Source organism: Grampus griseus, assembly GCF_964374135.1.
Source record: "Grampus griseus genome assembly, chromosome: 1".
Taxonomy (NCBI): domain Eukaryota; kingdom Metazoa; phylum Chordata; class Mammalia; order Artiodactyla; family Delphinidae; genus Grampus; species Grampus griseus.
Genome location: NC_139017.1, coordinates 158,965,037 through 158,978,841, shown reverse-complemented (window position 1 = coordinate 158,978,841; position 13,805 = coordinate 158,965,037). Strand labels below are relative to the sequence as shown.

The following is a 13,805-nucleotide window of genomic DNA, read 5'->3' as shown; positions in this document are numbered from 1 at the left end:
GCCTTCTCAACTACTGAAATAACATCTACTAAGTAGCAAAACTGCACTTTAGCAATAGTGCCATGGCAGTTTGTCTTATCTCCCTAAAAGTAAACCCCACAGTATTAAAAACATGACAGGCATTACATACAAATATTTGTAACGTGAGAAATTACCCTCAATCTTCGGAGTGACAAAATAGCAGAAACATGACTTCCACAGCCAGCTTCTTTAAAATGATCCTTATCTTGTTTAAAAGAACACATTGTCATGCTTTTTCGAGCTTTTCAAGAAAGAAATTTGACAATATGCATCAAGTTTTATAAACGTTCATGCCTTTTGATCCAGTAATTCTACTTCTAGGAATTTAGCCTAAGCAAATAACCAGAAATATGGGCAAAGATTTGTTATCGAATATCTTCATCGTGGCACTGTGATGTGAAAAGTGGTTTGAGGGACTTCCCTGGTGGTCCAGTAGTTAAGATGCTGCGCTTCCAATGCAGGGGGCGCAGGTTTGAACCCTGGTTGGGGAACTAAGATCCCACATGCCACATGGCTAAAACAATAAAAAAATAAGAAAAAAATAGCAAAATATTTTTTAAAAGTGCACAATAAGCACCTTTGCTTATAAAGCTTACTCTTTTTTTTTTTTTGCGGTATGCGGGCCTCTCACTGTTGTGGCCTCTCCCGCTGCGGAGCACAGGCTCCGGACGCGCAGGCTCAGTGGCCATGGCTCACGGGCCTAGTCGCTCCGCAGCATGTGGGATCTTCCCGGACCGGGGCACAAACCCGTGTCCCCTGCATCGGCAGAAGACTCTCAACCACTGCGCCACCAGGGAAGCCCAAGCTTATTCTTTATTTTAGTTGATTAAGATGTTTCTAGAAGAGGATTATTGGTTTGAAAGGTAATAATATATTAAAGACTTCATAAATGTTAAATTTAGTTTCAGAAGCTTCTTTCTGATTTTTTTTCATTGACATTATAGAAAACGTAGAAACTACTGATGAAGTTTTAGGTTAACATTTGAGTATATTACCTTCCAGTCTTATTTTGTGTATGTCTCTATATGGAAATATACACATATCATTTTATGTATGTAGATTTGTGGCCTATTATAGAATCCTTACACATAAACGTATTCTCTAAGATTTTAAAAAATGTTTTAAGTAGCTACATAAAATTCTGTAAATGAATATATGCTGTATTTAATAATTCCTGCTGTATTTAAACTTTTTCAAACCACTTTTTTAAAAATAAATTTTTATTTTACTTTATTTATTTATTTATTTACTTATTTATTTGGCTGCATCGGGTCTTAGTTATGGCATGCAGGATCTTCGTTGAGGCATGTGGGTTTTTTTGTTGCAGCGCATGGGCTCTTCATTGTGGTGCGCAGGCTTCTCTCTAATTGTGGAGTGCGTGTTTTCTCTTCTCTAGTTGTGGTGCGCATGTTTTCTCTTCTCTAGTTGTGGTGCGCAGGCCCCAGGGTGTTTGGGCTCAGCAGTTGTGGCTCGCGGGCTTAGTTGCCCTGTGGCATGTGGGATCTTAGTTCCCCTGTGGCATGTGGGATCTTAGTTCCCCCACCAGGGATCGAACTCGCGTCCCCTGTATTGGAAGGAAGATTCTTAACCAGTTTAATCCTTGGTGGGGAACTAAGATCCTGCAAGCTGCCATACGAAGTACTGATACATGCTACAATGTGCATGAACCTTAAAAACATGCTAAGTGAAAGAAGCCAGACACAAAAGGCCACATATTATATGATTCCATTTACATGAAATATCCAAAACAAACAAATGTAGAGAGACAAGAATAGGTTTTTGTTTGCCAGGGACTTAGGAAAGGGGGAAATTGACAATGACTACTAATGAGTACAGGGTTTCTTTTGGGAGTGCTAAAAATGTTCTAGTGTTAGAAAGCATGATGGTTGCATAGCACTATAAAAACACTAAAAACCACCAAATTGTAAACTTAAGGGTAAACTTTATGGTATGTGAATAATATCTTAGTAAAGCTGTTATTTAAAAATAGGAGAGGCTTCCCTGGTGGTGCAGTGGCTAAGAATGCCTGCCAATGCAGGGGACACAGGTTCGAGCCCTGCTCTGGGAAGATCCCACATGCCGCAGAGCAACTAAGCCCATGCACCTCAACTACTAAGCCTGCGCTCTAGAGCCCACCAACCACAACTACTGAGCCCATGCGCTGCATCTACTGAAGCCCATCCTCTAGAGCCCGTGCTCAGCAACAAGACAAGCCCGCGCACTGCAACTAAGAGTAGCCCCCATTCCCCACAACTAGAGAAAGCCTGCGTGCAGCAACAAAGACCAAACACAGCCAAAAATAATAAATAAAAATAAATAAATTTTTAAAAATAAAATAAATCTTTTTTTAATAAATAAAAATAGGAGATGGCAAACACTTTCTGTAACATGTCAAATAACAAATAATACAGGCTGGGACTTCCCTGGTGGTCCATTGTGGTGCGCAGGCTTCTCTCTAATTGTGGAGTGCATGTTTTCTCTTCTCTAGTTGTGGTGCGCATGTTTTCTCTTCTCTAGTTGTGGTGCGCAGGCCCCAGGGTGTTTGGGCTCAGTAGTTGTGGGTAGCCCGCAAAGCGTCTTTGTCAGGTATTCTTTGTTTTTATTTTCAACTACACATTTAAAAATGTAAAAACCATTCTTAGCTCAAGAGCCATACATAAACAGGCAGCAAGCTAGATTTGGCAGGGAGGCCACAGTTTGCCAAACCTGGTTTAAAAATAAGCCATTCCTAAAATGTTTACAAGGGAATGTGTGCTAAGTTAACGCTGATCCAAAAACTAAGCAAAGTTCTCTTATCAAACTTATAAATGGAGCTTCCACAAATGTTATTGGATAAAGGGAACACAGGGAAACATATCAAACAGAATTTAGTACTTTTATTAATAATTAAGATCACATATTGGGTTGGCCAAAAGGTTCATTCGGTTTTTCTGTAAGATGGCTCTAGTAGCACTTAGCTGTCTTTAACTTCATTCGAAACAATTTTGTTAGATTGCATGTGACAGCTGTCATATCAGCGTGCATTTAAAAAAAGACTTATCGGGCTTCCCTGGTGGTGCAGTGGTTGAGAGTCCGCCTGCCGATGCAGGGGACAAGGGTCCGTGCCCCAGCTCGGGAAGATCCCACATGCTGCGGAGCGGCTGGGCCCCTGAGCCATGGCCGCTGAGCCTGCGCGTCCGGAGACTGTGCTCCACAACAGGAGAGGCCACAACAGTGAGAGGCCAGCGTACCGCAAAAAAGAAAAAAAAAAAAAGACTTATCAAAATTGGTGAATTTTTGTGTAGCCATTTTCATACTGAAGCTGGAAGAAAAAAGCAACATTTTCAGCATACTATGCTTTGTTATTTCAAGAAAGGTAAAAATGCAACTGAAACGCAAAAGAAGATCACACAGTGTATGGAGCAAGGGCTGTGACTGATCAAAAGTGTCAAAAGTGGTTTGCGGGATTTCCCTGGTGGTCCAGTGGTTAAGAATCCGCCTTCCAATGCAGGGGACTCGGGTTCAATCCCTGGTCAGGGAACTAAGATCCCATGTGCCACGGGGCAACTAAGCCCGAGAACCACAACTACTGAGGCCGCAAGCCACAACTACCGAGCCCGTGCGCTCTGGAGCCCGCACGCACCTCAATGAAAGATCCCACATGCTTCAACAAAGATCCTGCATGCTGCAACTAAGACCCAACACAGTCAAATAATTTTTTTTTTTAAAGTGGTTTGAGGGGCTTCCCTGGTGGTGCAGTGGTTAAGAATCCACCTGCCAATGCAGGGAACACGGGTTCAAGCCCTGGTCCGGGAAGATGCCACATGCCGCGGAGCAACTAAGCCCAGGCGCCACAACTACTGAGCCTGCGCTCTAGAGCCCGCGAGCCACAACTACTGTGCCCGCGGGCCACAACTACTGAAACCCATGCGCCTAGAGCCCGTGCTCTGCAACAAGAGAAGCCACCGCAATGAGAAGCCCGTACACCTTAACTAAGAGTAACCCCCACTCACCAGAACTAGAGAAAGCCTGCACGCAGCAACGAAGACCCAACGCAGCCAAAACTTAATTAATTAATTAATTTTTAAAAAGTGGTTTGCAAAGTTTTGTGCTGGAGATTTCTTGCTGGACGATGCTCCACAGTCGGGTAGACCAGTTGAAGTTGATAGTGATCAAATCGAAACATTAACTGAGAACAATCAACGTTATACCACTCAGGAAATAGCCGACATACTCAAGATACCCAAATCAAGCGTTGAAAATCATTTGCACTACCTTGGTTATGTGAATCGCTTTGATCTTTGGGTTCCACATAAGTTAAGCCAAAGAAACCTTCTTGACCATATTTCCGCATACAATTCTCTACTGAAACATAACGAAAACGTTCTGTTTTTAAAACAAATTGTGACAGGCAATGAAGAGTGGATACTGTACAATAATGTGGAACGGAAGAGATCACAGGGCAAGCAAAATAAACCACCAACAACCACACCAAAGGCCGGTCTTCATCCAAAGACAGTGATGTTGTGCATATGGTGGGATTGGAAGCGAGTCCTCTATTATGAGCTCCTTCCAGAAAACCAAACGATTAATTCCAACAAGTACTGCTCCCAATTAGACCAACTGAAAGCAGGACTCGATGAAAAGCATCCAGAATTAGTCAACAGAAAACGCATAATCTTCCATCAGGATAACAAAAGACCGCATGTTTCTTTGATGACCAGGCAAAAACTGTTACAGCTTGGCTGGGAAGTTCTGATTCATCCGCTGTATTCACCAGACATTTCACCTCTGGATTTCCATTTATTTAGGTCTTTACAAAATCCTCTTAATGGAGCACCTGGAACAGTTCTTTGCTCAAAAAGATAAAAAGCTGTGGGAAGATGGAATTATGAAGTTGTCTGAAAAATGGCAGAAGGTAGTGGAACAAAAGGGTGAATACGTTGTTCAACAAAGTTCTTGGTGAAAATGAAAAACGTGTCTTTCATTTCTACTTAAAAGCCGAAGGCACTTTTTGGCCAACCCAATAAAACTAAGACAAGAATTAAAAACCATATTAAAAAATAAAGATAGCTGCTCACATATTAGAAGAAGTTGAACACCATTAGCCATCAGGGAAATACAGATTAAAACCACAATGAGATATCATTACGTATGTATCAGAATGGCTAAAATAAAAAACAGTAATACCACCAAATGCCGTTGAGCGCACAGAAAAATTGTATTATTCAAACATTACTGGTCCAGAAAACAACTCGGCCGTTTCTTTATAAACTAGACATGCAACTACCATTATTACCTAGCAATTGGACTCCTCGGCTTTTATCTGATGTTCACACAAAAACCTGCACATGAATGTTCACAGCAGCTTCATTTACAATAACTAAAAACTGGAATCAGCCCAGATGTCCTTCAACGGGTTAAACAAACTATGGTGCATCTGCACCATGCACACTATGCAGCAATAAAAAGGAATGGCCTACCACAGGCAACAAGTTGGATGAGACTCCAGAAAAGTATGCATAGCAAAAAAGGCCAGTCCCCACCAAAGGCTATATGTATGGTATGACTCCATTTATATGACTTTTTTGAAATGACAAAATTGTAGAAATGGAGAATAGGATAGATTAGTGGTTGGGGGGAGGCCCCCCCAACCCCTGCAAAGGGAAAGGGGCTGTGTAAAAAGGGCTACTCAAGGGTCCCTTGTTGTTTTGGAACTATTCAGTACTTTGTGGTGGTTAAGTATATGAACCTATACAGATGGTAAAATTATATTGAACTTCGTACACACACACACACACACACACACACACACACCCAAATGAGTACAAGTAAAACTGGAGATGTGAATAGGACTGGATGGATTTTAACGTCAATAACCTAGCTGTGATGCTATACTACACAATGTTACCTACAAAGGTTATACTGTAAAATGGGGAAATAGAGGAACGTATACAAAGGATCTCTCTGTATTATTTCTTACAACTGCAGGAATCAACAAATAACTAAGTCAAAATTTTAATTTAAAGAAAGATGACTGCTATGAAGAAACAATGAAGACACGACTTAAAATGATGGTTCCCAAGCACGAAAACTAAAATAATCAAATATACAACCAAAGGAACCTTTCTCAAGCTACAAAACTATGCAGCTCTCACCCACATAGCACACAAAAATCACATCCTGACCAAACTACCCTAAATTTGGAGAATTCAAAAAAAAATAGAACTTACCCTTGGTTCTCTAAAACACTACCCGCCAAAGACAATAAAATGAGATCTACCGTCAATGGCCCAAAGATTTTTATGTCCTGACACAATTGTCTTTCATGTATAAAGGCTATAAGAACACAATATACAAAAGAAGTAATAAAATACGCCACCCACACGTCACCTTTCAAGCAATGACTGTATCAAGCACTCCAGCCAACCAAGACAATTAAAATTAAGCACACAAAAATGGATAAACTGTCATACAACTATTTAATGGGATACTACTAATTAAAAGGATCCATTTATTGTTATATATAACATGGATTCTCAAATGTAGTATGCTAAGTGATAGAAACCAGATTCAAAAGCTACATACACTTACAGTATATATATATATATATATATATATATATATATATATATATATATATATATGACATTTTGGAAAAGACAAAACTATAGGGACAAAAAACGGATTAGTGGTTACCAGTTGCTGGGAATGGAGGTAAGAGCTGACTATGAAGGGGCTCCAGAGAATCTGGGGAAGCGTGAAAACTTTTGTATCTTGGCATCCGGTGGCAGGGTCTGGGGAAGGGGCGGCAGGTGCCATGTCGGGCTGCAAAGGTGGCAAGAAGAAGCCCCTGAAGCAGCCCAAGAAGCAAGCCAAGGAGATGGACAAGAAAGGTAAGGCATTCAAGCAGAAACAAAGAGGAGCAAGGCCACGGGAAAGGCCTCCTGGCCACAGGTGGAATTAAGAAGTCTGGCAAAAAGTAATGTTCCTTGTGCCTGAGGCAATGATGATCCTTAATTCCATTCCTGTTTAAACATCTGAATTAAACATCTGGATTCCCTGCCATCACATCTCTGCCACCTACAGCTAGAATCAAGTGTTGTCTTGGAACTCATTGTACATTTAAGAATAAACGTTTGTTAAAAAAAAAAGTTTATAACTAGACTGTGGTGATTACAAGGATATACGCATTTGTCAAAATCTACAGAAGTGTATATGCTAAAATATTAGTGAATTTCACTGTATGCAAAATTATATCTTAAAAATGAGGGAAAAAATAATTACACAAGAGGTAGAATATAGCATTATAAAGACTAACAGTATTATTCCCATTTTAAGAACAGAGGTGAAGAAAATAATCTAAACTACAAGTATTGATAAACAAAAATGTTCATTACAACACTACCAACATTAGTAAAAATTAGAAACCTAAATGATCAATATTAAGACATTATTACAGAAAAGAATGAGGTCACTACACAGAGTAGAATGTGGTATAACCTTAAAATTATCTATGGAAATAATCTATCATAAAAAAAATTTTGATATGTTAGATCCCCCCAAAAAAAGATAGAAAACTATAATCACAGAAATGTTTTTATTTTATCTCAATTGTTTCACAAAAGATTTCGAGTGACTTAGAAAATCATATAACTTCCACTAGTGAGAAAATTAAGGCAAAGGGAAAATGAAGAGCCTACTTTATAAACTGTATGCAATTAAGTCTTATATACTTATTATAAATGAGCCATAAATTTAGTTCTAACCTCTCGTTAATGGTTAACCAAAACAGAGAAATGATTAATAAAAACTCATACTTCCCATCAAACTTTTAAAAAAGCACAGCTCAAGAAATTATTATCCTTGTTATTAGAGATGCGATGATTTACATTTTTTTAAGTTTTGAATAAAAACACTAGATGGACATGTTACAAAAGGTAAACTAACAGATTCTTAAGATTGAATTATAGTTGGGGGTTGGTTGGGTTTTCGTTTGTTTCTAGGGTGTTTTTATTTTTATAATTTTATAATTATCTATACTTTCCGAAATGTTTACAATGAGCATTTACTGATTTTTAGAATTCAAAAATACTTACAAGTCATTATTTTTAATGGAGGGAAAAAAACATTGTATCTGATTTTTAAATCACTGTTTATTAGGATACAGAGTATGGAATTAGGCCATGGAAAGAGTCCTTAGTTCACTTACAATATTAAGAAACAAAATTACATTCATCACCAATAGAAATGACTCTTGTTTTAACATATCTGCAAAAGTAGTTGATATATTTCTAGATGTAACCGAAATAAACTCTAGTGTGGTAACAAAGGTGATCTATATTATTAATCTAACATTTCTCAAGTTTGAACAGTTATTACAGTTACAATGTAAATAGTTGGCATAGGAGATAGGAGCTCCCTTATCTAAAAGGTCTTCTGCCCGGGGAACCTAGTAAATGTCTTCCTCCATTCAGCAGCCTGGAAGCTAACCCTCACTCCTCCTTTGTTTCAACATTCTATTGTTTGTAGTATGTAAGGGAACAGGAATTCTCAATGAGTAAGTCTATCCAGATAAATCACTGCAACATAATTAAAGAGGGCAGCTACCAAACACATCAAATAGCTCATTCTGGACTTCATGAGCCTGAGAGAGAACATAATACATAAATCCAAAACTGTATCTGTGGGAGAAAATATTTTAATAGAATTCTATCTCTTCTGAATTAAAAAAAAAGCTAAAGATGTACTAATCAAGATATCAGTGATTCTTAACCAAGAGACAGAATACAAGGGAGGAGGCAGAGCTTAACAAACTTTTAATATTATATACACTGGTATGTATTTTGTGTGGTTTGTTTAATTCTTTACAGAATTCCACCTAATGTTATGCAAATAGTAAACCTTCATTTGCTCTTTTTTGAGAACAGCTACTATCTTTAGTTTCTTACCCTGTTTGTATTACTGTGAGATCATGAACCATGGAAGTTTTCCCTCTTGGGGTTGAGAGGTACTTCAGGTATAACAAATTTATTAGGTTTTAACTTGGAGACTGTGGGTGCTGTAAAATAATATTTGAAATTGGATTTAAAAAAAATCAAAACATGTTTTTATTTCCTACATTAAAAATAATGGCTTTTAGGAAATTTTGAACTCTAAAAACAATAAATCCTCACCGTAAACAGTTTGGAAAGTAGGGACAGCAAATTACAAAATGGCAAATGAAGGCTATTAAGAAAATTAAATCAGGGAAGGGAGACAGAGTTGCAATTAAAATAATGTTCACAGAAAGCCTCACTGAGAAGGTAACATTTAAGCAAAGGACTGGAAGGAGGTAAAGGAGCAACTTTCATAGACATCTGAGACAGGAGCACTCAAGCAAATGGAACTGCAAGTCAAAACCTTGGGGGATGGGGCATGCCTGTGATTCTAGAAATAACAAAAATTGCTTTAATATCATTCCAAATACCATTAAAATACAACAAATAAAAGCCCAGACCTAGGCAAAAAGCAGATCAGTGGTTGCTGCTGGGAGGAATTACAAAGGGCCAACAAAACTTGCAGAAGATGGGAACTGTCACTATCATGATTGTAGTGATGGTTTCACAGGTGAATACTTTGATATTTCAAAACTTAACAAATTATTCATTTAAAATGGGTGCATTTTGGGCTTCCCTGGTGGCGCAGTTGTTGCGAGTCCGCCTGCCGATGCAGGGGACACGGGTTCGTGCCCCGGTCAGGGAGGATCCCACATGCCGCGGAGCGGCTGGGCCCGTGAGCCATGGCCACTGAGCCTGTGTGTCCGGGGCCTGTGCTCCGCAAGGGAAGAGGCCACAACAGTGAGAGGCCCATGTACCACAAAAAATAAAAAAAAGAATACTCATAAGGTGTTGGTGGAACTTTAAATGCTACAATCTATCTGGAAAACAATGTGGAACTATGTATCAAAATTTTAAACATACTCTTTTGTTTGATCTGTCACTTTCACTTCTCCAAATATATTCTAATACAAAAATATAACTGCAGTATTGTTTACTACAGCATTGTTTAGAATGTCAAAAGCTGAAAACAACCTAAAAGTCCATCAAACTGGGATAAATCAGTCAAATTATTGTACTTCCATATACTATGGCCCTTAAAAAATATATATATAGACGTATTTACTGACCTAAAAGGATGACCACCAAAAAAAAAAAAAAGGATGACCACAATGTATGAAGGAGGAAAAGACTACCATGCAGCGTGTGTGTGCCTGGGCTATGTTTGCATGTAATATGTTTAGAGAGAGAGAGAGCGAATGATCCCATTTAGTTTAAAACTACAATGCATTCATATATCTGTTTATATATGCACAGAAAAAGTCTGGAAGAAAATGAACCAAACTGTTAAAAGTAGTTAACTCTAAAAAACAAATTATTGACATTTTTTAGAACAATCATGTACTATCAAACAGTTTACATTTTAGACAGAAAGTAGATTATTGGGGACTTCCCTGGTGGTCCAGTGGTTAACAATCCACCTTCCAATGCAGGGGACTCAGGTTCAATCCCTGGTCAGGGAACTAAGATCCCACATGCCGCGGGGCAACTAAGCCCACGCACCACACAAAGAAGAACCGCACAGCACAACGAAGACCCAGAGCACAGCCAAAAAATAAATAAATAATTTTTTTTAAAAAGTAGATTATTGATTGCCCAGGGATGGGGGGGTAATGACGGAAGTGGAAAGTGACTAGTAATGGGTACAGGTTTTCTTTTGGGGTGATGAAAAACGTTCCCTTTGATTGTGGTGATGACTGCACAACACTGAATATACTGAAATCCACTGATCAGTACATTTTAAATGGGTGAACTGTATGGTGTGTGAATGATATCTCAATAAAGCTGCTTTACTTTAGAACAAAATCCATAACCAAAATATAGAACAAAAATTTTGCAATTTAATATTCACACTGTACTTTATACTATGTCCCAACGGAAACCTTAAACCCAGACAGCAACTGTTAAACAGCTTCAAACAGGAAAAATGAGTCACTATTCTTAAGAGCAGTTAACCATTGACAATGCAGGGGTAAATTACAACCTTCATTCTATCTTCATTAGGATACTATCTTTCTTGAACTATCCTAGTAGATAATATTCCCTTCTGAGAAAAGGAACGAACTTTGAAAATGTATTAGGTTGCAACAATATGGCAGTTTCCCAATACATGATGTGACTATGAACAAAGTTTCAGTGTTTTACAAATTAAGGAAAGTAAACCTTGTTCCTACAGCCGCTTCTGTTTGCCTAACTCTGATATGGTTTCAAGAACTCTCCTCTCCCTATACCCACCCCCCACCAAAAAAAGCATAAAAGCAGAGTTGATAGGAATTACTTTAAAAGCTCCTTAATACAACTCTCCAATAAATGCTTACTGGCTCCTTATCTTCAGGCCCAAGACCCTACATTCTGTTACATCTTATACCTTAACAATTCAAAATGACTCTTCAAAATAAAATACTCTACTCAGTAAGTCTCTTCAGCAAGCCCTGATGACATAATGTATTCATTCATCATTTATACGTACATACTATTTGCCAGGGGCTAGAGATGTAAGGCTGAAAGATTCTATAAGAAGAACCATCACAGCAGTTCTTAACCGAGGTGGACATGAAGATAACCCGGGAGTTGTTTTTAAAACATACATAAACTCCACCTCATCACTGGATATTTTGATTCAGTAGGTCTGGACTTAAGCCCAAGAATCTGTTTTGAAACAGATTACTAGCACCCAATGGTGAAGGAAAAAGTAAATATTTAACTCCAATACTGAGAGCCGAATGCTTCAATAAAGATGTGTACCAAATGATGGTAGCACCAAAAGAGGACACCCAACCTATAAGAAAAGAGGTAAGTAAAGGGGAAGGTTTATCAGAGATAAAGATACTTTAGTTGAAGATGAGGAAAGTAGCTAAGTGGATGAGGAAGGAAGGAGATTCCAAGAAGAGAAAACTATATAAATGAAAATAGCACAACTACATTGAGGAATTGCACAAACTATAAAAAATAGCATGTGTTCAGAAAATTAGGATACTTCAATAAAGCTGAAGTGGAGTGCCAGTAAAGACTGGAGAGGTAAGCTATCTCAGAACACGAAGTGTGTACACTACGCTATGCTGAGGAGATTGAAAGTTAATTATCCTAAAAGCAACCGAAAAGCCAAAAACAAAATTTAGGCAAGGATGAGACATAAGCAGATTCGTGTCTTCAGAAATAACAATTTGGCAGCAACACAGAAAATAGCCAGAAGGAAGAAAAGAGGGAGGGTGCAAAAAAAGTCAGAAGACTACTGTAAATGTCCAAGCAAGAAATATGAGCCTATCAAATAAGGCAATACGGATATAACCTTGGAACTGTTTGAGGCAGGAGGCAGGAATCTAAGATTCCTGGGTTGCCTGCAATGGAGATGCCACACACAGAAATAGGATATAGGGAATGAAACTAATGAGTTCAGTTTTGAAGGTCATCTGTTTGAACATGCCATTTACTGAGCATCTATTATGCATCAAGTACTGGGCTCCTATAATTAGATGTGCAAACTAAACTTTTACTGGTGTCCCTAAATTATAAATATATGAGCAACAAGTGCAGTTTAAAACGTGTGAAAATGTGTAAAAGAGGCCAATGTGTGTGTGTTATGGATAAGCTGACTACTCCATGATGAAGAACAGTAAGGTCTCCAAACAGATTGGTCTTGTGGAAAGAGCATGCGCTAATCACCTTAAAACACGGCATCTCATTTTTCTGACCCCGCATTTCCCCATCCATAAAATGGAAATAATAAAAAACAACATAGAGTTACTGGTGGTTCAAATCATATATAAGGGTTTCCCTGGTGGCGCAGTGGTTGAGAGTCCGTCTGCCGATGCAAGGGACGCAGGATCGTGTCCCGGTCTGGGAAGATCCCACATGCCACGGAGCGGCTAGGCCCGTGAGCCATGGCCGCTGAGCCTGCGCGTCCGGAGCCTGTGCTCTGCAACGGGAGAGGCCACAACAGTGAGAGGCCTGCGTACCGCAAAAAAAAAAAAAAAAAAAAAAATCATATATAAAAAGACTAGATCAGTTCTGCCACACAGCTTACGGAGTACATGTCCATAAAACTTATAGATGCAGAAACGTACTCAATACTAAAATAAAAGTACCTCTAGATCTCATTAGATACACTCAACCCTTCCTAACAACCTCAGTTCAACACACTCACTAACATGCTTTTAATTAAAACAGAGATAATTAATGTAAAGGAAACCACTGCACTGGAAAAAGTTAAATGATTTCTAAGATCTTTTTCTTTCATTCATTCATTTATGGCTGTGTTGGGTCTTCATTTCTGCGCGCGGGCTTTCTCTAGTTGTGGAAAGCGGGGGCTGCTCTGTTGCAGTGTGCGGGCTTCTCATTGCGGTGGCTTCTCTTGCTGCGGAGCACAGACTCTAGACATGCGGGCTTCAGTAGTTGTGGCACGCAGCCTAAGTAGTTGTGGTTCGCGGGCTCTAGAGCACAGGCTCAGTAGCTGTGGCGCATGGGCTTAGTTGCTCCGCAGCATGTGGGATCATCCCGCACCAGGGCTCGAACCCATGTCCCCTTTATCAGCAGGCAGATTCTTAACCAGTGTGCACCAGGGAAGCCCCTAAGATCTTTTCCAACACCAAAATTCCACTGGAAATGTATCAATTCACCAATTCGCTTTCATTCAATATGGTAAACCAAACTCTTAATAGAAGGTATAAAATTTGTCTTTTTTCTTTTTTTAACATATAAAAATTTCTG

At 39.0% G+C, this 13,805-nt stretch overlaps 1 protein-coding gene and 1 pseudogene across 13 annotated transcripts in view; one reads left to right on the top strand and one right to left on the bottom strand.

The window, feature by feature from the left end:
* The window catches only part of PUM1 (pumilio RNA binding family member 1), a 127,763-nt gene that overhangs the window by 101,289 nt on the left and 12,669 nt on the right, over positions 1–13,805 (bottom strand). The gene's annotated exons all lie outside the window — the stretch shown is intronic.
* Positions 6,821–6,986, top strand: LOC309836321 (translation machinery-associated protein 7-like; annotated as a pseudogene). Its single transcript has one exon. The product of its transcript is annotated as a translation machinery-associated protein 7-like (transcript).